This window comes from Oncorhynchus mykiss, chromosome 20 (genome assembly GCF_057628025.1).
Source record: "Oncorhynchus mykiss isolate SJ-2025 chromosome 20, ASM5762802v1, whole genome shotgun sequence".
Lineage (NCBI taxonomy): Eukaryota > Metazoa > Chordata > Actinopteri > Salmoniformes > Salmonidae > Oncorhynchus > Oncorhynchus mykiss.
The window spans coordinates 41,447,447-41,461,175 of record NC_143041.1 but is presented as its reverse complement, the minus strand read 5'-3'; the positions used below and the strand labels follow the sequence as shown (position 1 = coordinate 41,461,175).

Here is a 13,729-nt window from a genome sequence, read left to right as displayed (position 1 = left end):
GATTGACTATGTCTGAGTGTATGCAGAGAGGGTGTGTGTGTGTGTGTGTGTGTGTGTGCGTGTGCGTGTGTGTGCGTGTGCGTGCGTGCGCGTGCGTGTGTGTCCTAGTCTGAGTATATGCAGACAGTTTAGCAGCAGAACACAACAAATAAGATTAAAATGCAAAGCAAAATATTAAGAGGAGCTTTTTAACTGCTGACAAAATGTGCAGGTTGGAAAGGTGACGTTAGTTTGACTCCGGAGTGTCTCACTCTGCCATGATTTGATTGGTCCAGAACGCGGACGAGGTCACAGTCATTTGCTGACCCCGCCTTTTATTGCTAAATCAAGTTACGGTGTTTAAAAAACAAGAACCCATACATTTCTCGTGAATGTGTGTGTGCCCTGTGTGTGTGGTGTCCTGTGTGTGTGGTGTCCTGTGTGTGTGGTGTCCTGTGTGTGTGTGCCCTGTGTGTGTGGTGTCCTGTGTGTGTGGTGTCCTGTGTGTGTGGTGTCCTGTGTGTGTGGTGTCCTGTGTGCGTGGTGTCCTGTGTGCCTCAGTTGGTAGAGCATGGCACTTGCAACACCCGGGTTGTGGGTTTGATTCCCACGGGCGGACTAGAATGAAACAAGTTAACAAACGTATGCACACTACTGTAAGTCGCTCTGCATAAGAGGCTTTTTAATTGTCTGAGGTTTAATTACGCAAACACTCTGTCACTGTCCCTGAGAACACACACACACAGACAGACAGGCGAGATATGGCAGTCTGAAGGCTGTATAGGAGAAGGCCGTATAGGAGAAGGCCGTATAGGAGGAGGCCGTATAGGAGGAGGCCGTATAGGAGGCCGTATAGGAGGAGGCCGTATAGGAGGAGGCCGTATAGGAGGAGGCCGTATAGGAGAAGGCGGTATAGGAGATGGCCGTATAGGAGAAGCCTTCCAGGACGACTAAGATGCATTGTGGCGTAACGCAGAAAGCCATGGCCATGTTTAGACAGGATTCAAGTCTCTTCTCCTATCCCATCATTCCTGTTTCCCAAATGGCACACTATTCCCTTTATAGTGCACTACTTTTGGCCAGGGCCCATAGGGGACGAGGGTGCCATTTTGGACGTGCCCACGGTCTGAAGAAAGAGACTGGAGTTAAAATGTGTTTTGTCAACTATACACACATGAACATTTCCACATACGAAACACCTTACACGCATACAAAACACTCACAACTCGATATTTTTCTTGCGCTATGTCACTATAGCAATGATATAGTGTACATGCCCGGCATGTTAGCGTTGTCATGGCAACAGTTAGAAGGAGGAAGTCAAGGTGTTCTACTGTACAGCAGCAAGGAAGAAAAATGAGTTATCTATATCTCATCATCCCCATTAAAAAACTCCTGGGACAAAACATTGTCTTGACAACACCATTAAAACCTCTTTGGCCTAGGCATGCCGCTAGCGCCCCACCTCGACAACATCCGGTGTTATTTCAGAGCGCGAAATTCAAAATAAAAAATGTGTAATATTAAACATTCATGAAAAATACAAGTGTCTTACATCGTTTTAAAGCTTAACTTTTTAATCCAGCCGCTTTGTCAGAATTCAAAAAGGCTTTACGGTGAAAGCACACCATGCGATTATCTGAGGACATCGCCCCCGCATAAAAAAGCATTACAAACATTTTCCAAACAAGCAAAGGCGTCACACGAAAGTCAGAAATAGCGATAAAATAAATCACTTACCTTTGAAGATCTTCCTCTGGTTGCAATCCCAAAGGGTCCCAGCTGCATCACAAATGGTCCTTTTGTTCGATAAAGTCCTTCTTTATATCCCAAAAAAGTCAGATTAGTTGGCACGTTTGATTCAGTAGTCCACCGGTTTCCCTCATTCAAAATGCATAGAAATGAATTCCAAAAGTTACCGATAAACTTCATCCAAACAGGTCACACAACGTTTCTAATCAATCCTCAGGAACCCTGATATGTAAATAAATTATCAAATTTAAGACGGAGAATAGTACACTGCTCAAGAAAATAAAGGGAACACTTAAAGAACACAATGTAACTCCTAGTCAATCACACTTCTGTGAAATCAAACTGTCCACTTAGGAAGCAACACTGATTGACAATACATTTCACATGCTGTTGTGCAAATGGAATAGACAACAGGTGGAAATTATAGGCAATTAGCAAGACACCCCCAATAAAGGAGTGGTTCTGCAGGTGAAAACCACAGACCACTTCTCAGTTCCTATGCTTCCTGGCTGATGTTTTGGTCACTTTTGAATGCTGGCGGTGCTTTCACTCTAGTGGTAGCATGAGACGGAGTCTACAACCCACACAAGTGGCTCACAATGCAGCTCATCCAGGATGGCACATCAATGCGAGCTGTGGCAAGAAGGTTTGCTGTGTCTGTCAGCGTAGTGTCCAGAGCATGGAGGCGCTACCAGGAGACAGGCCAGTACATCAGGAGACGTGGAGGATGCCCAGGCGTTGTAGGGAGGTCATACAGGCACGTGGAGGCCACATACACTACTGAGCCTCATTTTGACATGTTTGAAGGACATTACATCAAAGTTGGATCAGCCTATAGTGTGGTTTTCCACTTTAATTTTGATTGTGACTCCAAATCCAGACCTCCATGGGTTGATAAATTTGATTTCCATTGATAATTTTTGTGTGATTTTGTTGTCAGCACATTCAACTATGTAAAGAAAAAGTATTTAATAAGAATATTTCATTCATTCAGATCTAGGATGTGTTATTTTAGTGTTCCCTTTATTTTTTTGAGCAGTGTATTTTCATTACCAGAGATAAATAACGAAGTGCTCTCACCAGAACGCGCTGCAAACACTACAAATTCTAGCTCATTTTTCAAAAAACAAGCCTGAAACGCTTTCTAAAGAATGTTGACATCTACTGGAAGCCCTAGGAACTGCAATCTGGGAGGTATTCAATTGATTTTCTCATAGACAGACATTACAATGAGTGGTGAGCTCAACAAACAAAATAAATCTGGATTGATTGTCCTCTGGTTTTTGTCTGCCATATCAATTCTGTTATACCCATATATGTTATTTTAACAGTTTTAGAAACTTTAGAGGGTTTTCTATCCAATTATATGCATATCCTAGCTTCTGGGCCTCAGTAACAGGAAGTTTACTTTGGGCACCTCAGTCATCCAAACTTCCGAATAGTGCCCCTTATCCCTACTAATACGGACATCCACTACCACAAAGCTGTATTCCCACTTCCACAACTTATTTCACAACCAGAAATACTTCAAGACCACCAAGCACACACATTGTCTTTAGGAAATGTCCTTTTCTGATTGTTCAAATTCCTGCTTCTCAGAACACTGCCTGTTCAAACCCTCCTCAAATTGACTGCAATAGTTTATCATTCTAACTTGTTGTTTTTAGTCTGTCTCTGTCCAAGACTAAGACGAGAGCAGAGGGCCCGCTCATCTGTATGCAGGCTATTGTGGGTCATTATGAACTGGCCATTGTGTGTGTGTGTGTGTGTGTGTGTGTGTGTGTGTGTGTGTGTGTGTGTGTGTGTGTGTGTGTGTGCGTGTGTGTGTGTGTGTGTGTGTGTGTGTGTGTGTGTGTGTGTGTGTGTGTGTGTGTGTGTGTGTGTGTGTGTATGTGTGCAATTATGGATTGGCCCTGTGTGTGTGTGTGTGAAGGCTGTGCTCACGTGTTGATTGAAGGTTAAAGAGGGACCTTCGGCTTGGCAAACGCTGAGACTCCCGTCCTCACTGGTGTGTGTGCGTACTGGCAACCCATCCAACCCTCACTCCCCTCGGCAGACTCTGCCACCCCTGCCGACCCTGGGCTGTCCCCTCCCAGTGTGTGTGTCTGCTGCTCCAAATAATACAACCCATCTGCTTCCTGACCCCACTGCCAGAACACTGGGTCTCTCTCCATCTCTCTCTTTCTCAACTAGGCAGTGTGTTTTGTGTCACCTCCACCACTCTCTTTGTTTTCCTTCAGTCTGTCTATCCTTAGTTTTCCATCTCTCTTTATTTCACTCCATCTTATCCCTTTCTCTATTTTAACTTTCTTTATTTCAATTCAATTCAATTCAAGGGCTTTATTGGCATGGGAAACATGTGTTAACATTGCCAAAGCAAGTGAGGTAGACAGCATACAAAGTGAATATATAAAGTGAAAAACAACAAAAATTAAGAGTAAACATTACACATACAGAGGTTTCAAAACAGTAAAGACATTACAAATGTCATATTATATATATATACAGTGTTTTAACAATGTACAAATGGTTAAAGGACACAAGATAAAATAAATAAGCATAAATATGGGTTGTATTTACAATGGTGTGTGTTCTTCACTGGTTGCCCTTTTCTGGTGGCAACAGGTCACAAATTTGCTGCTGTGATGGCACACTGTGGAATTTCACCCAGTAGATATGGGAGTTTTTCAAAATTGGATTTGTTTTCGAATTCTTTGTGGATCTGTGTAATCTGAGGGAAATATGTCTCTCTAATATGGTCATACATTGGGCAGGAGGTTAGGAAGTGCAGCTCAGTTTCCACCTCATTTTGTGGGCAGTGAGCACATAGCCTGTCTTCTCTTGAGAGCCATGTCTGCCTACGGCGGCCTTTCTCAATAGCAAGGCTATGCTCATTGAGTCTGTACATAGTCAAAGCTTTCCTTAATTTTGGGTCAGTCACAGTGGTCAGGTATTCTGCCGCTGTGTACTCTCTGTTTAGGGCCAAAAAGCATTCTAGTTTGCTCTGTTTTTTTGTTAATTCTTTCCAATGTGTCAAGTAATTATCTTTTTGTTTTCTCATGATTTGGTTGAGTCTAATTGTGCTGTTGTCCTGGGGCTCTGTAGGGTGTGTTTGTGTTTGTGAACAGAGCCCCAGGACCAGCTTGCTTAGGGGACTCTTCTCCAGATTAATCTCTCTGTAGGTGATGGCTTTGTTATGGAAGGTTTGTGAATCGCTTCCTTTTAGGTGGTTGTAGAATTTAACGGCTCTTTTCTGGATTTTGATAATTAGTGGGTATCGGCCTAATTCTGCTCTGCATGCATTATTTGGTGTTCTACGTTGTACATGGAGGATATTTTTGCAGAATTCTGCGTGCAGAGTCTCAATTTGGTGTTTGTCCCATTTTGTGAAGTCTTGGTTGGTGAGCGGACCCCAGACCTCACAACCATAAAGGGCAATGGGCTCTATGACTGATTCAAGTATTTTTAGCCAAATCCTAATTGGTATGTTGAAATTTATGTTTCTTTTGATGGCATAGAATGCCCTTCTTGCCTTGTCTCTCAGATCGTTCACAGCTTTGTGGAAGTTACCTGTGGCGCTGATGTTTAGGCCAAGGTATGTATAGTTTTTTGTGTGCTCTAGGGCAACAGTGTCTAGATGGAATTTGTATTTGTGGTCCTGGTGACTGGACCTTTTTTGGAACACCATTATTTTGGTCTTACTGAGATTTACTGTCAGGGCCCAGGTCTGACAGAATCTTTGCGTAAGATCTAGGTGCTGCTGTAGGCCCTCCTTGGTTGGTGACAGAAGCACAAGATCATCGGCAAACAGCAGACATTTGACTTCGGATTCTAGCAGGGGGAGGCCGGGTGCTGCAGACTTTTCTAGTGCCCGCGCCAATTCGTTGATATATATGTTGAAGAGGGTGGGGCTTAAGCTGCATCCCTGTCTAACCCCACGACCCTGTGTGAAGAAATGTGTGTGTTTTTTGCCAATTTTAACCGCACACTTGTTGTTTGTGTACATGGATTTTATAATGTCGTATGTTTTACCCACAACACCACTTTCCATCAGTTTGTATAGCAGACCCTCATGCCAGATTGAGTCAAAGGCTTTTTTGAAATCAACAAAGCATGAGAAGACTTTGCCTTTGTTTTGGTTTGTTTGGTTGTCAATTAGGGTGTGCAGGGTGAATACATGGTCTGTTGAACGGTAATTTGGTAAAAAGCCAATTTGACATTTGCTCAGTACATTGTTTTCATTGAGGAAATGTACGACTCTGCTGTTAATAATAATGGAGAGGATTTTCCCAAGGTTACTGTTGACACATATTCCACAGTAGTTATTCTGGTCAAATTTGTCTCCACTTTTGTGGATTGTGGTGATCAGTCCTTGGTTCCAAATATTGGGGAAGATGTCAGAGCTAAATATGATGTTAAAGAGTTTTAGTATAGCCAATTGGAATTTGTTGTCTGTATATTTGATCATTTCATTGAGGATACCATCAACACCACAGGCCTTTTTGGGTTGGAGGGTTTTTATTTTGTCCTGTAACTCATTCAATGTAATTGGAGAATCCAGTGGGTTCTGGTAGTCTTTAATAGTTGATTCTAAGATCTGTATTTGATCATGTATATGTTTTTGCTCTTTATTCTTTGTTATAGAGCCAAAAAGATTGGAGAAGTGGTTTACCCATACATCTCCATTTTGGATAGATAATTCTTCGTGTTGTTGTTTGTTTAGTGTTTTCCAATTTTCCCAGAAGTGGTTAGAGTCTATGGATTCTTCAATTGCATTGAGCTGATTTCTGACATGCTGTTCCTTCTTTTTCCGTAGTGTATTTCTGTATTGTTTTAGTGATTCACCATAGTGAAGGCGTAGACTCAGGTTTTCCGGGTCTCTATGTTTTTGGTTGGACAGGTTTCTCAATTTCTTTCTTAGATTTTTGCATTCTTCATCAAACCATTTGTCATTATTGTTCATTTTCTTCGGTTTTCTATTTGAGATTTTTAGATTTGATAGGGAAGCTGAGAGGTCAAATATACTGTTAAGATGTTCTACTGCCAAGTTTACACCTTCACTATTACAGTGGAACGTTTTACCCAGGAAATTGTCTAAAAGGGATTGAATTTGTTGTTGCCTAATTGTTTTTTGGTAGGTTTCCATACTGCATTCCTTCCATCTATAGCATTTCTTAATGTTACACAGTTCCTTTGGCTTTGATGCCTCATGATTGAGTATTGCTCTGTTTAAGTAGACTGTGATTTTGCTGTGGTCTGATAGGGGTGTCACTGGGCTGACTGTGAACGCTCTGAGAGACTCTGGGTTGAGGTCAGTGATAAAGTAGTCTACAGTACTACTGCCAAGAGATGAGATATAGGTGTACCTACCATAGGAGTCCCCTCGAAGCCTACTGTTGACTATGTACATACCCAGCGTGCGACAGAGCTGCAGGAGTTGTGACCCGTTTTTGTTGTTTATGTTGTCATAGTTGTGCCTATGTGGGAGGGAATGCTGTCACCTCCAGGCAGGTGTTTGTCCCCCTGTGTGCTGAGGGTGTCAGGTTCTTGTCCGGTTCTGGCATTTAGGTCGCCACAAACTAGTCTAGTCTCTGTCTAGTTCCCTCTCTGTCTAGTTCCCTCTCTCTCTCTCTCTATATCACTCTCTGTCTAGGTCCCTCTCTGTATAGTTCCCTCTCTGTCTAGTTCCCTCTCTGTCTCTGTCTAGTTCCATCTCTGTCTAGTTCCCTCTATCTCTCTGCCTAGTTCTCTCTCTGTCTAGTTCCCTCTCTGTCTAGTTCCCTCTATCTCTCTGTCTAGTTCCCTCTATCTCTCTGCCTAGTTCTCTCTCTGTCTAGTTCCATCTCTGTCTAGTTCCCTCTCTCTACATCTAGTTCCCTCTCTGTCTAGTTCCCTCTATCTCTCTGTCTAGTTCCCTCTCTGTCTAGTTCCCTCTCTGTCTCTGTCTAGTTCCATCTCTGTCTAGTTCCCTCTATCTCTCTGTCTAGTTCCCTCTCTGTCTAGTTCTCTATGTCTGGTTCCTTCTTTTCTCTGTCGAGTTCCCTCTCTCTCTCTGTCAAGTTCCCTCTCTCTTTGTCTAGTTCCCTCTATTCTCTGTCGAGTTCCCTCTCTCTCTCTGTATAGTTCCCTCTCTCTCAGTCTAGTTCCCTCTTTTCTCTGTATAGTTCCCTCTCTTTCTAGTTCCCTCTCTGTCTAGTTCTCTATGTCTAGTTCCCTCTTTTCTCTGTCGAGTTCCCTCTCTGTCTAGTTCCCTCCCTGTCTAGTTCCCCCTATGTCTAGTTCCCTCTATGTCTAGTTCCCTCTCTCTCTCTGTCTACATCACTCTCTGACTAGTTCCCTCTCTGTCTAGTTCCCTCTCTGTCTAGTTCCCTCTCTGTCTAGTTCCCTCTCTGTCTAGTTCCCTCTCTCTCTCTGTCAAGTTCTCTCTCTCTCTCTCTGTCTAGTTCCCTCTCTGTCTAGTTCCCTCTCTGTCTAGTTCCCTCTATCTCTCTGTCTAGTTCCCTCTCTGTCTAGTTCCCTCTCTGTCTAGTTCCCTCTCTGTCTAGTTCCCTCTCTCTCTCTGTCAAGTTCTCTCTCTCTCTCTGTCTAGTTCTCTCTCTGTCTCTGTCTAGTTCTCTCTCTGTCTAGTTCCCTCTATCTCTCTGTCAAGTTCTCTCTCTGTCTAGTTCCCTCTATCTCTCTGTCTAGTTCTCTCTCTGTCTAGTTCCCTCTCTGATACAGTGCCTTGCGAAAGTATTCGGCCCCCTTGAACTTCGCAACCTTTTGCCACATTTCAGGCTTCAAACATAAAGATATAAAACTGTATTTTTTTGTGAAGAATCAACAACAAGTGGGACACAATCATGAAGTGGAACGACATTTATTGGATATTTCAAACTTTTTTAACAAATCAAAAACTGAAAAATTGGGCGTGCAAAATTATTCAGCCCCTTTACTTTCAGTGCAGCAAACTCTCTCCAGAAGTTCAGTGAGGATCTCTGAATGATCCAATGTTGACCTAAATGACTAATGATGATAAATACAATCCACCTGTGTGTAATCAAGTCTCCGTATAAATGCACCTGCACTGTGATAGACTCAGAGGTCCGTTAAAAGCGCAGAGAGCATCATGAAGAACAAGGAACACACCAGGCAGGTCCGAGATACTGTTGTGAAGAAGTTTAAAGCCGGATTTGGATACAAAAAGATTTCCCAAGCTTTAAACATCCCAAGGAGCACTGTGCAAGCGATAATATTGAAATGGAAGGAGTATCAGACCACTGCAAATCTACCAAGACCTGGCCGTCCCTCTAAACTTTCAGCTCATACAAGGAGAAGACTGATCAGAGATGCAGCCAAGAGGCCCATGATCACTCTGGATGAACTGCAGAGATCTACAGCTGAGGTGGGAGACTCTGTCCATAGGACAACAATCAGTCGTATATTGCACAAATCTGGCCTTTATGGAAGAGTGGCAAGAAGAAAGCCATTTCTTAAAGATATCCATAAAAAGTGTTGTTTAAAGTTTGCCACAAGTCACCTGGGAGACACACCAAACATGTGGAAGAAGGTGCTCTGGTCAGATGAAACCAAAATTGAACTTTTTGGCAACAATGCAAAACGTTATGTTTGGCGTAAAAGCAACACAGCTGAACACACCATCCCCACTGTCAAACATGGTGGTGGCAGCATCATGGTTTGGGCCTGCTTTTCTTCAGCAGGGACAGGGAAGATGGTTAAAATTGATGGGAAGATGGATGGAGCCAAATACAGGACCATTCTGGAAGAAAACCTGATGGAGTCTGCAAAAGACCTGAGACTGGGACGGAGATTTGTCTTCCAACAAGACAATGATCCAAAACATAAAGCAAAATCTACAATGGAATGGTTCAAAAATAAACATTTCCAGGTGTTAGAATGGCCAAGTCAAAGTCCAGACCTGAATCCAATCGAGAATCTGTGGAAAGAACTGAAAACTGCTGTTCACAAATGCTCTCCATCCAACCTCACTGAGCTCGAGCTGTTTTGTAAGGAGGAATGGGAAAAAATGTCAGTCTCTCGATGTGCAAAACTGATAGAGACATACCCCAAGCGACTTACAGCTGTAATCGCAGCAAAAGGTGGCGCTACAAAGTATTAACTTAAGGGGGCTGAATAATTTTGCACGCCCAATTTTTCAGTTTTTGATTTGTTAAAAAAGTTTGAAATATCCAATAAATGTCGTTCCACTTCATGATTGTGTCCCACTTGTTGTTGATTCTTCACAAAAAAATACAGTTTTATATCTTTATGTTTGAAGCCTGAAATGTGGCAAAAGGTCGCAAAGTTCAAGGGGGCCGAATACTTTCGCAAGGCACTGTAAGTTCTCTCTCTGTCTAGTTCCCTCTATCTCTCTGTCTAGTTCCCTCTATCTCTCTGTCTAGTTCCCTCTATCTCTCTGCCTAGTTCTCTCTCTGTCTAGTTCCATCTCTGTCTAGTTCCCTCACTCTACATCTAGTTCCCTCTCTGTCTAGTTCCCTCTCTGTCTCTGTCTAGTTCCCTCTCTGTCTAGTTCCCTCTCTGTCTCTGTCTAGTTCCATCTCTGTCTAGTCCCCTCTATCTCTCTGTCTAGTTCCCTCTATCTCTCTGTCTAGTTCCCTCTCTGTCTAGTTCCCTCTCTGTCTGGTTCCCCCTCTCTCTGTCTAGTTCCCTCTATCTCTCTGTCTAGTTCCCTATCTGTCTGGTTCCCCCTCTCTCTGTCTAGTTCCCTCTCTGTCTAGTTCCCTCTATCTCTCTGTCTAGTTCCCTCTCTGTCTAGTTCACTCTCTGTCTGGTTCCCCCTCTCTCTGTCTAGTTCCCTCTCTGTCTAGTTCACATATGTCAGAGTCAAGGCCCGCGGGCCACATCCGGCCCGCAAGAAGGTTTTTTACGGCCCCTGGGATGATCTTGATTTATTATTAGAACCGGCCCGCAGCAAGCCGGCAGCCCGCAGATCTTTTACACGCACCAATACTACATTTCCCACAATGCAAAGGTGACGCACCGAGCAGTAGGCTGCTTCATTTCAATATTTATTGGCACAGCAGTCGTCAGCATCACAGTAAAATTAACTTTCAGATACCCATCAAAAATGGCAAAACGGAAGGTGGATACTGAGAACCGGGGGTTTCAAACAAGGTGGGAGTCGGAGTATATGTTCACGAAGGTAGCTGGAAAACCTGTGTGTCTTCTGTGTGGAGAAAGTGTGGCGGTACTGAAAGAGTATAATCTGAGACGACATTATGAAACGAAACACGCGGACAAAAACAAGAATATGGACATGGAACAAAGGCTACAAAAGGCAGAGGAATTAAAACGAGGCCTCAAATCTCGACAGGCTCTGTTCAAAAAAGCCAAATCACAAGGCCAGGCTGCTGTCAAGGCCAGTTTTATTTTGGCAGAAGAGATCGCTAAAACTGCATGATTAAAGTTTGTGACGAAGTTTGCCCAGAAAAAAGGCAACTCTTTTTAAATGTGAGTCTGAGCAGAAACACCATTGCCGAGAGAGTAGACCAGTTGTCCATCAATCTAAAAGAGCAGCTTGTGAAAAAGGGAAAAGATTTTATTGCATATTCCTTGGCTGTGGATGAGAGCACCGACATTTCTGACATTGCCCAGTTGTCAATTTTCATCCGCGGAGTGGACTCCAACCTAAGCGTGACAGAGGAGTTTTTGGCTTTACGTCCTATGCATGGCACAACTACGGGGCATGATTTGTATGAAGAGGTGTCAAGATGTGTAAATGAGATGGAGCTGCCTTGGGAAAAACTCGTGGGTTTGACAACCGACGGAGCACCTGCGATGTGTGGACACAGGAGCGGACTGGTGGCGAAGATACGGGAAAAGATGCAAGAGGAAAATGCGACAGGTGAGCTGACAGCTTATCATTGTATCATACACCAGGAAGCGTTGTGTGGTAAAGCCTTGAAAATGGAGCATGTAATGAGCATCATCACGCGCACAGTTAACTTTATCAGAGCCAAAGGTTTGAATCACCGCCAGTTCAAGGCATTTCTGACGGAGTTAGAAACGGAGCATGGTGATTTGCCTTATCACACAGAGGTGCGATGGCTAAGCCAGGGAAAGGTGCTTCAAAGATGTTTCGAGCTTCGTGAGGAGATTTGTCTGTTCTTGGACAGCAAAGGGAAAGACACAACACAACTCCGAGACGAAATGTTTCTGTGTGAAATGGCTTTTCTGTGTGACATTACGAGTCATCTGAATGCAATAAACTTGCAGCTGCAGGGTCGGGATCGTGTCATCTCTGATATGTACAGTACAGTGAAGGCATTTAAAACCAAACTGACTCTGTGGGAGACGCAGATGCGGAAAGAAAATTTGAGCCACTTTCCCAGCTGCCAGACCATGAAAGAGAAGCTCTCTACCAGTGCGTTCCCGAGCACACAGTTGGCTGATAAAATAGGTATGCTTGCCGCTGACTTTCGACGCCGATTTGCTGACTTTGAAGCACAAAAAAGCAGGTTGGAACTGCTCGGTAACCCATTTGCTGTTGACGTGGAAAGCTCACCACCAAACCTCCAAATGGAGTTGATTGACCTCCAATGCAATGATGCACTGAGGGCAAAATATGCGGCAGTGGGTGCTGCGGAGTTCGCCCGTTTCCTCCCCGGCACAATGCCCCAGCTGCGCATCCAGGCTGCTCAAACGTTGTCTATGTTTGGCAGCACATACCTGTGTGAACAACTGTTTTCTTTGATGAACCTGAACAAAACATCACACAGAAGTCGACTTACTGCTGAACACCTCCACTCAATTCTGAGGATTTCTTCAGCTCAGAGCCTTACCCCGAACATTGATGAACTTGTGGAAAAGATGGGACACCACCAAGTATCACCCTCAACCTCAAACAAGTGAACATTACTGTGCAATCACATATTTAGAGTTTTTACTCAGTTCAAGTTTAAAAGTTAAAATTTAATATTTGTTTTCACTGCATGTTACTTCTCCTTAAACAAAGTGTTGTTTTTGATTAATAGATTTTTGCACTTTATTTTTTTGTATTTCAATCCAATTATATTTTAAAAATATTTCAGTTGAGTGGATGATAGAAAATTGCTATTATTGTTTTTTCTTTGAAGTAAATTTAGCCCACTTTTGCTAAAATAGAAAATATAGTCTACTGATGGTGCCTTGAATACCGGTTTCTTTCATTTAATGTTCATGTTATGGGGATATTTATATAAAGGAAATTTGTCTTTTGTGTCTGTTGAAAATTAAAGATTACTGACAGAGCCATAAGAAAATATTGCTTTATTTATCTGATCATATTGTAATATATTTGTTAGGTTTTCAGTAGGTTCAATTAGGTTCACTAGACTATATGCGTCATTTAAAAAATTTTCAATTAACATTCGAACAGTCCGGCCCTCGTCTTGTAGCTGATTTTTTTATTTGGCCCTCCGTCCATTTGACTTTGACACCCCTGGTCTAGTTCCCTCTCTGTCTAGTTCCCTCTCTGTCTAGTTCCCTCTCTGTCTAGTTCCCTCTCTGTCTAGTTCTCTCTCTTTCTAGTTCCCTCTCTGTCTAGTTCCCTCTCTCTCTCTGTCTAGTTCCCTCTCTCTGTCTAGTTCCCTCTATTTCTCTGTCTAGTTCCCTCTCTGTCTAGTTCCCTCTCTGTCTAGTTCCCTCTCTGTCTAGTTCTCTCTCTGTCTAGTTCCCTCTCTGTCTAGTTCCCTCTCTGTCTAGTTCCCTCTCTGTCTAGTTCCCTCTCTCTCTCTCTGTCTAGTTCCCTCTCTCTCTCTGTCTAGTTCCCTCTCTCTGTCTAGTTCCCTCTTTTCTCTGTCTAGTTCCCTCTTTTCTCTGTCTAGTTCCCTCTCTGTCTAGTTCCCTATCTGTCTAGTTCCCTCGTTCTGTCTGGTTCCCTCTCTCTGTCGAGTTTCCATCTTCTCTCTGTCTGTGCCAAGACTTTGTGTCTTACCTCCACCTCCCTACAGCCATACACATACACACACACACATACACAAACACACAGACACACACA

General features: G+C 43.3%; 1 protein-coding gene across 1 annotated transcript in view; it reads left to right on the top strand.

The window, feature by feature from the left end:
• The window catches only part of LOC110499443 (RNA binding protein fox-1 homolog 3), an 831,363-nt gene that overhangs the window by 803,170 nt on the left and 14,464 nt on the right, over positions 1 to 13,729 (top strand).